The 15109-nt window shown below is 38.9% G+C and overlaps 1 protein-coding gene across 1 annotated transcript in view; it reads right to left on the bottom strand.

Moving 5' to 3' along the window:
• Window positions 1-10320, bottom strand: part of LOC123508781 — a 54469-nt gene extending 44149 nt beyond the window's left edge. Inside the window, exon 1 of the mRNA XM_045262690.1 lies at window positions 10228-10320. The gene's annotated coding sequence lies outside the window, so the exon portion shown is untranslated. The remainder of the gene's footprint in view (window positions 1-10227) is intronic.
• Between the last annotated feature and the right edge of the window lie 4789 nt (window positions 10321-15109).

The following is a 15109-nucleotide window of genomic DNA, read 5'->3' as shown; positions in this document are numbered from 1 at the left end:
GTCTGCCATCTGGACTGGCGACCTGGCTCAACAACGACACGTAATTTCCAGTCCAACACTTTACACTGGACTAGATCCCACTCCTGACACCACTTGCTGCGCCCCTCCCGTCTTCCTTGTCGTCATGGAGGTAGCAGCATTAACCAAAGTGGGTCATACGTGTGTTGCGGCGAGGCCGACGATGTAGGTCGCACCAGGCAGGAACAGGAAATATAAAGGCACTCTAGCATCTCTTTAGCACTTCATTCCATCCAACACAATAAGGCCCAGGAGTACATTGTCAAGAGGAGCAGGCACAAACACACTTTCCCAAGTATCCAGCACGGGCCACGGGGTGAGGAGCAGACAGGAGGCTTGTTCTGAAGGGCCTTGGGTAGACAGCTGAACCCAGTGGCAGGAGGTGGCTGACTGCCTCTACCCCGCCGTCCAGGTAACTCTGCACCTCGGTCCCGAAGCCGCCGGCCAGCTCGCTCGTCCAAATCACACTCCAGCACTGTCTCACATCACCACACACACACACACACACACACACACACACACACACACACACACACACACACACACACACACACACACACACACACACACACACACACACACACACACAGGCACAACAGTATTATTGTTAGGTATTAAGTTGGGTTCTTTATTGTATTTATTTCTGTGTTATATGTATATGTGTATGTCAGTTTCATATGTTTCATGTTATATCTATGTGTATGTCAGTTTCATATGTTTCATGTTATATCTATGTGTATGTCAGTTTCATTATTGGGTTATTAAAATAGCTTTTTAAAGTGCCCCCTTTGCATTTCTTCACCAGCTGAACCTGCAGTGTTTTTTTTTATTGTTATTGTTCACCGGCTCCCCGATGCCAATCTTACCCGTTTAACCGGTGAATGTAACAAAGGATATGTAGCAACTTTAATACTCCATTCCAGGGAGGTAAACAAAAGGATGAGGGGTGCTGCAAACCTGCTGCTGATCTCCTGTGTCCTATATCATTTTCATGCGTCAGTAACGTGAGACAGTTGTAGCCTACACTCTAAAGAATATTACTATAAAGCTACACTACACTACATGTTTAATAGACCTACACCTACACTGCTTTAATATTATTTTTGTATTTTCTTGATTTGTTTTTAATGGTAAAATTTTTTTTTTTTTTTTCTCGTGTCTTGTCCTTGGCCTGTCTCCTTCACACACACAAAGACTAAAATGTGACCTTTTTGGTTTTGTCTTTTTCTTTATAGTTTTTACTTTACGTTGAAAGAATTGTTTCTTAAAATGTAAAAGTATCATGATTAATAAATTGCATGTTAAAAGTATAATTATCATGAAACATGAGCTAGATTTACAATGTATTGCAAAGGTGGTATTTGTATGTAACAGCTCACTGATACCAGATCCTGTTATACTGTTAGCTGAACATAAGGTAAATAAAGGGTGTAAAATGAGTGTGCCTATCCATTTCTCCTTGTATGGGGATTGAATCTAGTATATATGGGTTACTAGGGGTAATGTTTGTTTGAGGTTTGTTTCAAGCTTTCATGAACGATTGTGAAACGTTCATTGAACGCTTTTTTCTTTACAAAAGTGGAGGGTATTTATGGTGCACCTCAGGTTCGCGAACATAGGTTTGCGCACCCTCAGAAAACGTTCAACAAACCATCATAGAACTTCAATTCCGGGGGGGCACCCTGCACTTTAGCCTGCAAGCTCTTTAAAGAGCTTTCATAATTTTGGCATGTGGTTTTTAGAACACCATTTTGCTTCCTTATTTCCAGAATCTCCTCTTTCAATTTCTGGTTTATTGCACTGACTTTCTCACATTCAGCTACTCTCAATTTCAGGGCTGTGTTCTCCATTAGCAGTTGATCTTGTTTGTCCATGAGACTGGATATCACCTCCTTCACATATCTTAATTCTCTTTCTACATTAATAAGCCTTCTCATTACCTCGTTCATCCCTGAAACCTGAGAAATCCTTTTCCATAGTATCATCAGTCAGTTTCCTTAAATAAATAGGACTTTCTACAAAGTGTTGGCTATCACTCAGCGTATGTTTTGATTCCACCATGCACCTGGCAGCGCTACTTGGTTCCATCTCTCTCTCTCGTTATTCATTCCTTATATGTGATCTAACACTTATTTCATTAGGAGATAGGAGAACCTATGACCCCCTCTCCCCCTGTACATACATCTAGGCCTGAATCCAACTCCTTTTGTAGTGATCTCAGCGAGCTGCTCATATGCATGCGTCCTGCTCGACAGCTGTGCTCCGTGTCTATGACCTAACATATGTATAATGGCAGTGAGTAAAAGCTTAGGATTCAGCTTTAATAAATGGTCAAGAAACTGTTTTCATTCTCATTAATAATGACGTGTGTTACCAAACTAAAAACCATTTGTACTACAATGGCAGGCCTGGGCACAACAGTAATGCAGGATAGCAAACCCTTATCATATATGATCACAACTTACACATCCTGAGTTGTGTATCATTACTCCAAAATGTGATTTCTTACAACAGGTGGTCTTCAACAATTAATCAATAGTACTAATTATTTTTTTTCTGCATTATCGATTCATCAGTATTGCAAATACTGATATGACCTAACATATGTATAATGGCAGTGAGTAAAAGCTTAGGATTCAGCTTTAATAAATGGTCAAGAAATTGTTTTCATTCTCATTAATAATGACTTGTGTGTTACCAAACGAAAACCATTTGTACTACAATGGCAGGCTTGGGCACAACAGTAATGCAGGATAGCAAACCCTTATCACATGATCACAACTTGCACATCCTGAGTTGTGTATCATTACTCCAAAATGTGACTTCTTACAATAGGTGGTCTTCAACAATTATTCAATAGTACTAATTATTTTTTTTCTGCATTATCGATTCATCAGTATTGCAAATACTCTTGATTAAAACCTAACGATAACCAATAATTTTAGGTTTTGAACATAAGTATGAAGTTTTTAATTTTCAAAATTAAATGTATGTATTTTGCTGAAAACAGTACTTGTCTTTAGTGAAGAGACAAGATAATCATTGAATTTGAAGGTTTTTCTAAATTTCCTAATACTAAAATAAAATAAATATTGATTTATCAATTCTTTTTTCTTAAAAATCAGTATTATTATTGCCAGTACATGAATTCTGGAATTATCAATTCATCAGTCATTGGTTATTGTACAATGAATTTATTGCCAATTATCAATCATTAGTGTTCACTATTAGTATTAGTATTTCATTAATAATTTATTATCAATTTTTTTTTTTTTTCCTTGTTAGCGTGTTTCTCACTACCTCATTCATATTTCTTGTTACTGTGCTAGATCAGCAGAAAACACAAGCTACCATTACTTTGCTTCACCATTACACATACTTACCTATGGTAAGAAGTCACATTTTGGAGTAATGATACTCACCTCAGGATGTAAGTTTGCCACCATGATACCCAGGTTTGGGTGGTGATATGGGCCCTAATTTGGGTACCACTATAAACAAAATTGCCTGCGCCACTAATGTGCAGGAGATGAACAGTGCTTCCCACATATACTCTTCAAGTATGCCTACAGATGCTAAAGTCTACAAAAAATATATAAAAAAAAATCTGCATTACTGTTGTGCCTGGATTACAAAAACTTTACCACAAAAACTGTTTCAAACTACAAAACATGAGTAGGATTTTACTTTACCATGAACAAAACAAAATTACAATTCTAAGACTGAAAAACTTAAACATCACCATCAGGTGTCACTGCCAGTAATCAATGACTTACTGACACTAGTTAGAGAAAATGTTGATGACATTTGATTAAAACTCCTTGTGAAAAGCCAAATGATAACCAACCAAGCTACAACACACAACTGTTCCATCCCCTCTCTACCTCTCTCACTTAACATGTACACATATACACATACATATACATGGACAATCTGCCCGGCAGAGAAGACATCACATAAGTATCACTTGGCTCTAGTTGAAAATGCCAGGCACATCAGTTCAAATCTAGTTCAAATACAATAGTTTCTGTTACTGGATAATTCCTGTCCCCCTTTGAGTAAGAAAATGTTTTTGTATAAGACAACTTTGTGCTTAAAATAGACACATATTAATTCTTAGCTCATTCTGAGAGGTCATGTGCATGAATGCTTATGCTGGATCAATAAACATATACTTTTGCTCTCCTTCAGCATACTTCTACTCTTTTTGGGAGGAGTATGATGCCTTTGGTTTCTGTACATGTACTATGAGGAATGACTGCTCTAGCTTTAAATATCAAACCATCTAGTACAATGTTCATTTACCAAATTTTAATATGCTAGTGTTCATTTACTGTATTTTAATATACTAGTAAGAAATGGTTCTAAACATTATTTCATGTACTTGAGCCTTCCATTACCTGAATCTAATGCACTTTATAGTTCTGCTTGGAGTCATGCCAAGTCTATTCTCTAACTACCCAAAAACTCCTTCATCAATAACTAGTGTCAAAATCTTTCAGAATCCAACTCCCCTCGAGACTCCTTGCACCTAACCAAAAATATCTTTAATAACATTGCTTCTTCATCTTTTCCTTGTTTATTTCATACCGATGACACCACTGCAACCTCATCTATTTCTAAAGCTGAACCCTTCTCTCAAACCTTTACTGAAAACTCTACCTTAGATGATTCAGGGCTTTTACTCTCCTCCCCACTCTAACTTTATGCTACCTATTGCAATACTTTGCAATGCAGTTTTCCACATCCTTGTTGGCATAAACTCTCGTAAGGATTATTAACTTTATGGGATCCCTAGTACCGTTTACAGAAACTGCTTCAAAACTTGCACCTTGCCTTGTTAAATTCTTTCAACTCTGTTTGTTAACATGTAGATTCCTTCTTGCTAGAAATTTGCTAAATTCAGTCTTCTTTAAGAGGGTGACTGACTATTCTACTCTCCAAAATTACTGTCCTATTACTTTAATTTCTTGACTTATTCAAGATTGGGATTCAGCATTTACCAAGTCTTCAACTTCTTGCATTTACAGAATACATCACATTTTTTCTCAAAAATTACTGAAATAGTCTAAAGTCACTAGGAAATGCAGATTCCCAGTTGAAATATTTTGCAAGAAATTACTCTTTTTATGGATTGTCTGCTATATTAAAGGATAGAAAGGATTCTTTCTTCTATCTGCCACCAAATTAAAAACAAATCTCACAGTAAGAAGCGTACTCATGTCAGTGTTCATGGTTAGTCAGTAAACATGCACCCTTGACCCTTTTGGACAACTTTCTACTAATGACTGAGAAGAGTACATTATCATCATCTCTTTATCCTTAGTATGAAGAATAATAAATATACAATATCTCCTTTTAATACTAAACTATTTTGTGCTTATTCATTGCTTGAAAAGAGGTAAAGTAAGAGCTCATTTGGAATACTGTCAGTTTAAAACCATATCCATTATATTATCATCCACAGTGGCCTTCATTTTCTTTTCTAGATATTCTAACTGACATACAAGTATGACATATCAAAGACTCCATATGCTTGGCAGGTGTCAGCATGGGTTTAACATAACATCCTGTTACATAGACAAGGCATTGAATTTTACTTTCCACTTATGGCTCCATTCCCAGATTTTATCAATATCTCTCTGCAATTCCGTACAATCCTCATTGTTCCTCATTACTCTCAAGAGTTTCACATCATCAGTAAGCAATTTAATGTAACTACTCAGGTTCTCCTGTTGCCTTTCACAGTGATCCCCTTTTCCCATTAAGTGTTTCACTGTATGAGAATTCACTGTATTAGGAATTCAAATGGAACCTACCTGCTTGAATCATTGTGACCTCCATGTATGTATTATACACCACAAAGTAGTAATTGCCAAAACAAGAAGAAAACAAGTTCACATAGAAGTTATTAGAATGCATAAAGCGACAAATCAAAGCAAGAACATGGGGATGATTTACCACAACACAATTCTCACATCCTTGATCTGCAGGTATCTCCTAAGACTACTTCTAGCTGTAAAATAGAGGGGTAATAAAGAAAAGGAAAGATATACAGAAACAACTAAAATTTTATAAAAGTGCAAGCATAGATACATCAAGCAAAATCTCTTATTCTATTATACAACACTATGTCATATATTTCCTAACAATTTCCTGTGCAGTATCTAAAGAGGAAACATCTAAAGCACTATTATTTTTAAAAACTTGCTTACCAAAAGAGAACTTAATGCATTTGGACACTAACTGAAGTTTGAGCTCTTAAAAAAAAGAAAGAAAACAGTAAACAGAGTACACAGTCCACAATTGTGCCCAAAAATCTGCACCTATCTTCACGAATAGATAGTGAACCTGTAGTTACTATAACAAGATCAAACACAATATTAAATCATGCAAGAATAAATCAGTTACACCAGATAGTAAAAAAATACACAACAGAAAATAAAGGAGAGAGAGAGAGAGAGAGAGAGAGAGAGAGAGAGAGAGAGAGAGAGAGAGAGAGAGAGAGAGAGAGAGAGAGAGAGAGAGAGAGAGAGAGAGCTCTACCTCATCTACAGCCTCCACATCAACCTCCTTGCCTGCACCACAACACAACAACCTGGCAGCAGTTAAAAATCCTACAAACATGTCAGGTGAATGGGGGTAACAACTAAACTCAAAACCTGATGTGGGCAGAGGAGCGAGAATGCCAAACAGTAGGTCTCCACCTGCCAGCCAAAATGCTCCCCAACCTAAACCACATCGGTCCCCTCCTTCATCCCAGGGCTGAAGAAAGTGTGAATATTACATGCGTCCAGGACATTCAAGGGAAGAGTGCTTCACACGAGCAGCAGACGCCAGACAAGAAGCCATCCTGAGGAGGGTATTAGCTGAAGGGAGGAGAAATGGGAATCCCCCTCACTCAAACTTACAACCTCAAGCAGCCTTTTGAGGTGAACCTAGATGGAAACATGGACAATGGGAGGAGCAGCCAAGGTAGCAGCAGGGATGGACCCAGGCCCCCTGGAACATCAGCCACACCCCACATCTCACAGTTGTGTCTGCCAATGTCAGAGGGCTTCACTCACAACTTTGTATTATGTCAAAAAGCTGATATAGTGGCAATCGGTGAAATGTGGCCGAATGACTTAGTGGAAGCAACATTCGGAAAGATAAATGGATATACCAATTGGGTGAGGAAGGACTGAGAAGGCAGAGTTGGTGGAGGTGTGGCTGTTTGTTTCAAAAATGATCTCCATACCCAAGAACTGTCAGTAGACCTTCCTCAGATGATGGAAGCACTATTTTTCCGAATAGTGCTCACAGACAATAGTGACTTGCTGCTCTGTTTATTATACAGCCTGCCCAGGCAAGATCGCTCCTCACTCGACTTTCTGGTGGAGGAACTGGACAACTTACTCCAACACCATGGCTGCAACAATATCCTCATTGTGGGAGATTTAAATTTCCACCTGGAGCGGCAAGCACGCAACAATTTAGTGACAGTGTTGGGCTTCACCAACCACGTCACATTCCATACCCATGAAAGGGGAGGGCTGCTCGACCCAGTGTTATCAGACATTCCTGAGGAAAGAATATCGTGTCAGCAGCTGGGTAAAGTGGGGAGCTCTGACCACCATGCCGTGCTAACGAAGATACACCTGCATGTGGCAAGAGAAAAAGCTGCACCTCGAACCATCTGGCTGTGGGAGCAGGCCAGATGGCAAGACATGAGGGATGAACTAGCAACCACAGACTGGCAGGCGATGCTCTCAGGAAACACGGAGAAGGCTCGCTCCGTCACCTCACACCTGGTCGACCTGCAAGCTCGTCATGTCCCTCATCGCCAAAGCCTGAAATCCCCCTGGTTCAGCTTTCATTGCTGGGAAGCTGCCACGGCCAAACACGAAGCATGGAGGAGATACAAGCAACGCCCCTCACAACACAACGTTGCCTTACATCAAGCTGCTTGTAGGAAAATGATAGCCACCTCAAAGTGGGAGAGGAAGCACTGGGAGCAAGTTATAAAAAACAAGCTCACCGGTCAAGGGGTGGGTGAAAAGACGCGGTGGCATCGGTAAAGGAGAGGCAAGGGCTGATGAGGCAGGACAGCGTGCTCCCCCCTCACTAGACAGAATGGATCCACTGCCACAAGCAGTGAGGATAAGGCCACCCTCCTGGCCAAATTATTTTCTGACGATATGCAAGTGCAGAGCCCCACCCGGCCCCTTCCCGTGTTACCAGGGGAGACAGCCCACACCATCACCACAGTGCCCATCACCACGGAGCTGGTGGAAAAAACACTCAGGTAACTAGATGCGAGGAAAGCCATGGGTCCAGATGAAATCAGCCCCAGAGTGCTAAAACAATGTGCCAGGGAGCTGTCAGCGCCTCTTGCTGCCATATTTTCTTACTGTCTGGCAGAGAGAAAGTGGCCAGCATCTTGGAAAGAGGTAAATGTGACCCCTGTGCATAAAAAGGGTCCAGGTCTGACCCTAGGCACTACATACCCATCTCTCTGCTGTCTGTGATGGGTAAGATGTTTGAGAAGTCATACGGCACCACCTGGATAAACACCACCTTCTCTCACCCCACCAGTTCGGGTTCTGGCCAGGCCGCTCTACCTCAGATCTCCTCCTCCTCCTCTCACAGGAATGGCAGGACACCCTTGATGAAGGCCTGGACACACTCGTAATGGCCCTTGATGTCACAGGGGCTTTCGATTGAGTATGGCATGCAAGCCTTATAGCTAAGCTCCAAGCCAAGGGCATCGACGGTAGTCTCCTGATGCTACTCGAAGATTACCTCCAAGGAAGGACACTTCGGGTAGTTGTCAACGGGCGGACATCATCTCCCACCAGTATTGGAGCATCAGTTCCACAGGGCTTAGTGCTGAGCCCAGTCTTGTGGAACGTGTAAGTTGATGACTTACTTTGCCAACTCCCTCCAGTCAAAGCTTACGCCGATGACTGCACAATCTCCCTCTCCTACTGCCGCCAGAACAGCCAGTGCGCTGTAGCCAACATTAACCACCAACTGAAGGCAGCAGAGTGAGGGAGGACATGGCAAGTCACCTTTGCGCCTGACAAAACATACGCTATGGTCGTCTCATGATCCCCAGCCACTTTACAGGCTGTGGAAGGACAACTGTAGTTTGAGGATGAGCAGCTGTCTCCAGAAACACACTAAGATCCTGGGAGTCACCATAGACCATGAGCTGCGCTACGACACCCACATCACATCTGTAGCCCGCCAGACCTCACAGCATGTGTCAGCTCTCCGCAGGGTAGTAGTCTGGACCCACAGGGCATCCTCACTCTCTACAAGGCACAAATTCGTCCCTGTATGGAGTATGGTGCCTTGACATGGATGTCCAGTGCCCCTACCGACACCAGACGCCTCGACACGGTACAGAGACATGCTCTTCATCTCCTGGGGGAAGATGAGATCACGGCAAGTACCATGTCACTGGAGCACCGGAGGGACGTGGCAACCCTGACAGTGTGCCACAAGGCTTGGGTGCAGCACACACCTCACCTCACCCGCCTCAGCCTGCAGCCACACCCACCCGGGAGAATGACGAGGCAAGCAGGAGCAAGTGGTGATGCCTCTCTCCCGTTCCTCACAACACCAGTGGAACCTCTTCATGGTGGCCACGCCTGAGGTAACAGGTGAAAGTGGCCATAAATGACTGGAGGAGCACACTCCCTCCGCGGCTGGTATTGTGAAGTATAGTGGAGTGAAGTGTGCGAATTTACTCAATGTGATATACTTTAACTAAGAAATGATGTGAAGCAAGGCGTTTAAAATAGTGCTTTGCCAATGCAAGGCACTTTAGGTCTAGATTCACACTATATACTGTAAATCAATTGTTATATGTAAATATGAAGTTTAAATAAAGAGAGAGAGAGAGAGAGAGAGAGAGAGAGAGAGAGAGAGAGAGAGAGAGAGAGAGAGAGAGAGAGAGAGAGAGAGAGAGAAAATGTGAAATTTGCTCCCTGATAAAACTTTAAAGAGACATTAACTGAAACTCCATATAATTATGTCAGAATTTTAACTCATGAAAAGAGAATGATTTCTAAAGGAATAAAAAATCAAAGTCTACCTGCTATTGAAAAGTTACCATTTTTCTTTATGCACCAGCATGTATTTCATGAATTTCTATTTCAGTGAAATAGCACTCATTATCAAACAAGAGTGAAGTAAAAAATGAATAAAGGTAGCTCTCACCATTAATGTGAGGTGCAGTTAGTTCACAGGTTCACTTAACTTGATGGGTTGCATGGGAAGTGTTTTTTTTTCTGAAGTGAAATGGTGTCAGTCCCTCCATGTCTCCAACTGGAAATTTCAAAAGTTCTTAATAAACAGCTACAAAAATCTAGAGAAAAATATAAGTTTGTGTTTCACTTAGAATAGCTGATTAAGCCATCAGCAAATAGGTACATCTACTACAAATATGTATTAACCTGTCAAAAAAAAAAAAAAAACAAGGTGGACATACATTTTACATTTAAAATGGAAAACTTTAATTTCTGTATCCATTGTTAACCAAAGTTAACTAATTCAAGCCTCTCTCTCTCTCTCTCTCTCTCTCTCTCTCTCTCTCTCTCTCTCTCTCTCTCAAATAAGTACAAAATAATCTCAGTAAGTCGAATCCCTTTAATTTGGATGTCACTTAAGAAGGACACTTTGATGGCAAGAGAAAAAACCTCCACAAGGCAAAAGTCGGTGCAACATGGAAACCTCAATGGATTAATCTACAAATTGCACATGCAAGAAAGAGTTGAAAGGATAACAGTGCAAGGTCTCGACATCCAGCACTTTGCAAGGAGACTTGCTAAACACCTTGGGGATCAAGGATATTAAATATGGTGTTTGGTTCAGGTAAGGTGAATTTTTGGTTAAGTTAGAAAGGCCATTCTAGAATTAACCCATCATAGAAAGGTACGTTTTGCTATGTGTTAATTAGATGCATTAGTGTTATGTACATATCACTTAAGGTACAATTTTAAACTATCATTTATACAGTAAATGTTACCCATGATTCAAAGTTTATTCTGAAGATGTGAACATAACATCTATGACAAAAAAGCTAGCTATCTAAAAATCATGCAAGATCTTTAGGTAATAATATAAGCTCAGCGTGGGTGTCATCCGATGCACCACAACACAACCCCGGGACCAGCAGAACGCTAACTAGAAGACTTGATGTTTTACATTTATTGTTCCACTTAATCACTTCACACAAAACAACCGGGTCACGGCGCCCCACGGAAAACTTAAACAATCCAATATCATTAATCTAACAACCCCATCTGGTGACACCCACCCTGGTGAACCTACTATCAGCACAACTTGGGTTCACCCAAGGAGGGTCAAATTGACCTCAACATTGAGTGAAACTCCTTACCCTACACTTACCTCAGACCATATGTTTGGCACAAGAGGTTTTTCCTTCTCAAACTTTCTCTCTGGCGAGAGGGCAGATTCCGGCCTGGATAACTCACCAGAATATATGTGGGTGAGTCTAGTATGGAAAGCAGCCGTGTAATGGCAGAGCGTTGTTCAGGCTCCTTCCATCTCGAGTAGGAGAGAAGCTGCCACATAGCGATGACACGCAATCGCGATAGATATCGAATCAAAGGCGGTTCAAAACGCTTCAAGAAGCCTTCTCTTCCGTTTGGATTTCTAAGGCGGATTCACACGTGCCAATTTGCGACTGAAATTTTACGTAGGTGGAGTTTCTGACTCATCCCTTCTAGTCGGAAGGTGTCACACGTAGCGCCCGGAAAGTATCGACTATAATTGGCCCCAAGGAATATAGGCTACAATTCTTGGTTGGCCCCGTGCCGGGAAAGGAATGTAAACACACTCCTACCCGCCAAGGTGTATTCTTCCAGTGACGATACTGAAACTATGGTTGCTCTTTTTATGGCGTACCGGATTCAACAGAAAAGAAAATGCCTGTGGATACGTCCTTGGTTAAGTAGAAGAAAGGAGTGTCTACCACACTCTAAATTTCTCATAAGAAAATTGTTAATCTTAAGAAGACTATGCACAATTGCGATCAAATTAAATCCTGACAACTCTTCAATCGTCACCTCTAACAACAGTCTACATTGAGGGAAACAGTTCTTGTGGAGTGGCAGCGATTTCGTCGAAGCATTTTTTTTTTTTTTTTTTTACTGTATAGTTAATTTCTGGAGTCCAAGATGTATTCTTTTTTCCTCATCAACTCTAACATCTCTACATCTGGAGACCACATTTTCAAAGCCTACTCCGTAACGTCACGACGTAAATAAAGCTGCAAATCGACTAACAAGACCAACATGCTAGTCTTGTTTTGGGATTGCTTTCTCCAGTCGCTAGACACCGAGAGAGAGAGAGAGAGAGAGAGAGGGGGTTGAAGAAAAATCGCAGTAAAATCACCATTTTCTACTTAAAACTCTTGATTTATATATATATATATATATATATATATATATATATATATATATATATATATATATATATATATATATATATATGTTACAGTCAAAATCCGGAATCAGTCAAAACTAGTTTTAACTAGGTATTTTCAATGTGTTGGTGAACAACTAGTATTACCTAGGCAAAACTAGTTATACCTTAATGTGTTTGGTATAACTAGAAATATCAAAGTTTAGCTAGTTAAATCTCGTTTTATCTGATCGTTTAAGTTAAAACTAGATGTTTTCTTCTTAACAGTTTTAGCCTCCTTTACCTCCCGCAGCAGTGAATCGTATTTTTCTGCAGTATGTTGTAGTGTGATTCTTGTTGCTCGTCCCACTTCAGTATGGTCTGTAAAAACATAGTCTCCCATTCAGTATCAGCTGCCTGGTTAGGAGGGTGGTCAGGAGGGTGTTCAGGATGGCCAGGTGAGCTCCAAGTTGCCATCTTGTAATGGTGGCTCACGAACAACTGACAGGTGAAGTAAATCAGTGAACCAGGTAAATGAGAATGAATCGTCCCCCCCTTCCCCCACCCTAAAAACTATGATAATATTGTGACCAATCATTAACGCCCATCCCTCCATTATAAGGCCGAACTGCCAGTTTCACTTTTAGTCTAACCTAGTTTTCCCAAACTTAACAATTGTTAAAACTAGTTTTGACTGAAGTGTGTAGGTAAAACTAGGTGTAAAATACATTTCGTGTTCTACCGAGCCTTTATGGTAAGAAACTAGTTTTGCCTTGGTAATACTAGTTTTTACAAACAATAAATTATACTTCTAGTTCTGACTAGTTGAAACTAGTTCTAGCTGATTTCGGGTTCTGACTGTAACATATATATATATATATATATATATATATATATATATATATATATATATATATATATATATATATATATATATATATATATATATATATATATATATATATATATATATATATATATATATATATATATATATATATATATATATATATATATATATATATATATATATATATATATATATATATATATATATATATATATATATATATATATATATATATATATATATATATATATATATATATATATATATATATATATATATATATATATATATATATATATATATATATATATATATATATATATATATATATATATATATATATATATATATATATATATATATATATATATATATATATATATATATATATATATATATATATATATATATATATATATATATATATATATATATATATATATATATATATATATATATATATATATATATATATATATATATATATATATATATATATATATATATATATATATATATATATATATATATATATATATATATATATATATATATATATATATATATATATATATATATATATATATATATTATAATGTTTTATTTTTACTATTATTATATGAATTTTTTAACCTATGTAGCAAATATCTTGAAGAGTCCCTTTAAGGGCTGATTGGTCACTATCTTATCATTCATATGTCGACCGATGATGTTGCCAGCCATATCAGCCAGACAGGGGTCGCGAGTTTACCAATCTGAGTATCTGAGCTACGTACTCACAAATATTTGATCACACCGTGGCTGACCTCATCACACGCCCAAACGGGGAAAAGAGGTGCGAGAAAGAGATCGGAGCAAAACTTACACACAGGTGAGTAACATTACATGTGACTGTAACATGACTAACAGGAACACATTGAAAAAGTGGGACTGTCCCTTTGTCATACATACATACATCACCGGTCACACCGCTCAAGTCCTTTCCTGTAAAATTCTTTTTAAACTCATGGTTAGTGCTTTCATACAAATTTTGCCTCCTTACATCCACTCCCTATTTCAGCTTTTAACCCATCCATCATTACTCTTCAAGTTATTAGGTTCACTTTCTACATCATCATTAAATACCACTGCCTCCATTCCATGCAGAGGTCTACCGTCTATTTCATCTTTTGAAATATCAAAAATTTTTCCTTACCACATCTAAAATGTCATAACTTCTCCGTTCCTGTGTAATTAGTTCCTATCTCATTTTACTACCCGCCAATTTTATTCTTTGTCGTCTAATTAGCTATACGGAAATGTTCCTCTAAAGCAGGGCTGGGCAAACTTGTCAGTGCTAGAGCTACGTTAATAAGAATAACTACAATCTTATAGGCCCGCATACTATATTCACCCAAAATAATTAATATTTAAAATACAAAATATAAGAGGCTTTAAAAAAAAAGGCCACTTTCCCACGCGTATGCACACCTGCGGGAAGAAATTAAAGTGCTCGAACTATTATTTGTCGTTGTTTATTAACTATCTCTTTCAAACTTACTAACAGCTGTCGAGTGGACAGCATGTAGACCGCCGGCCGTAGTTTCTCCACACCTGCTCTAAAGCCATTGAACAGGTACTTTTAGTTCGCCCAAATCAACATCAATTCTAATTTCTATTACTTTTATGTTCATACAATCTTGTAAGTTTATTCCACACTTCACTAATATTCTTTGTGTTTCCGATAAGTATGTAGTGGATCATCTCAGTCACCCATTAAACAAATTCCATGTGTTCTATGTACCTGTCACACGATCTCACCACACTTCTAAGACAAACTATTAT

The sequence above is a fragment of the Portunus trituberculatus genome, chromosome 25 (assembly GCF_017591435.1).
Source record: "Portunus trituberculatus isolate SZX2019 chromosome 25, ASM1759143v1, whole genome shotgun sequence".
Lineage (NCBI taxonomy): Eukaryota > Metazoa > Arthropoda > Malacostraca > Decapoda > Portunidae > Portunus > Portunus trituberculatus.
The sequence above is the reverse complement of the archived record's forward strand: the minus strand, read 5'-3'. Positions and strand labels throughout refer to the sequence as shown.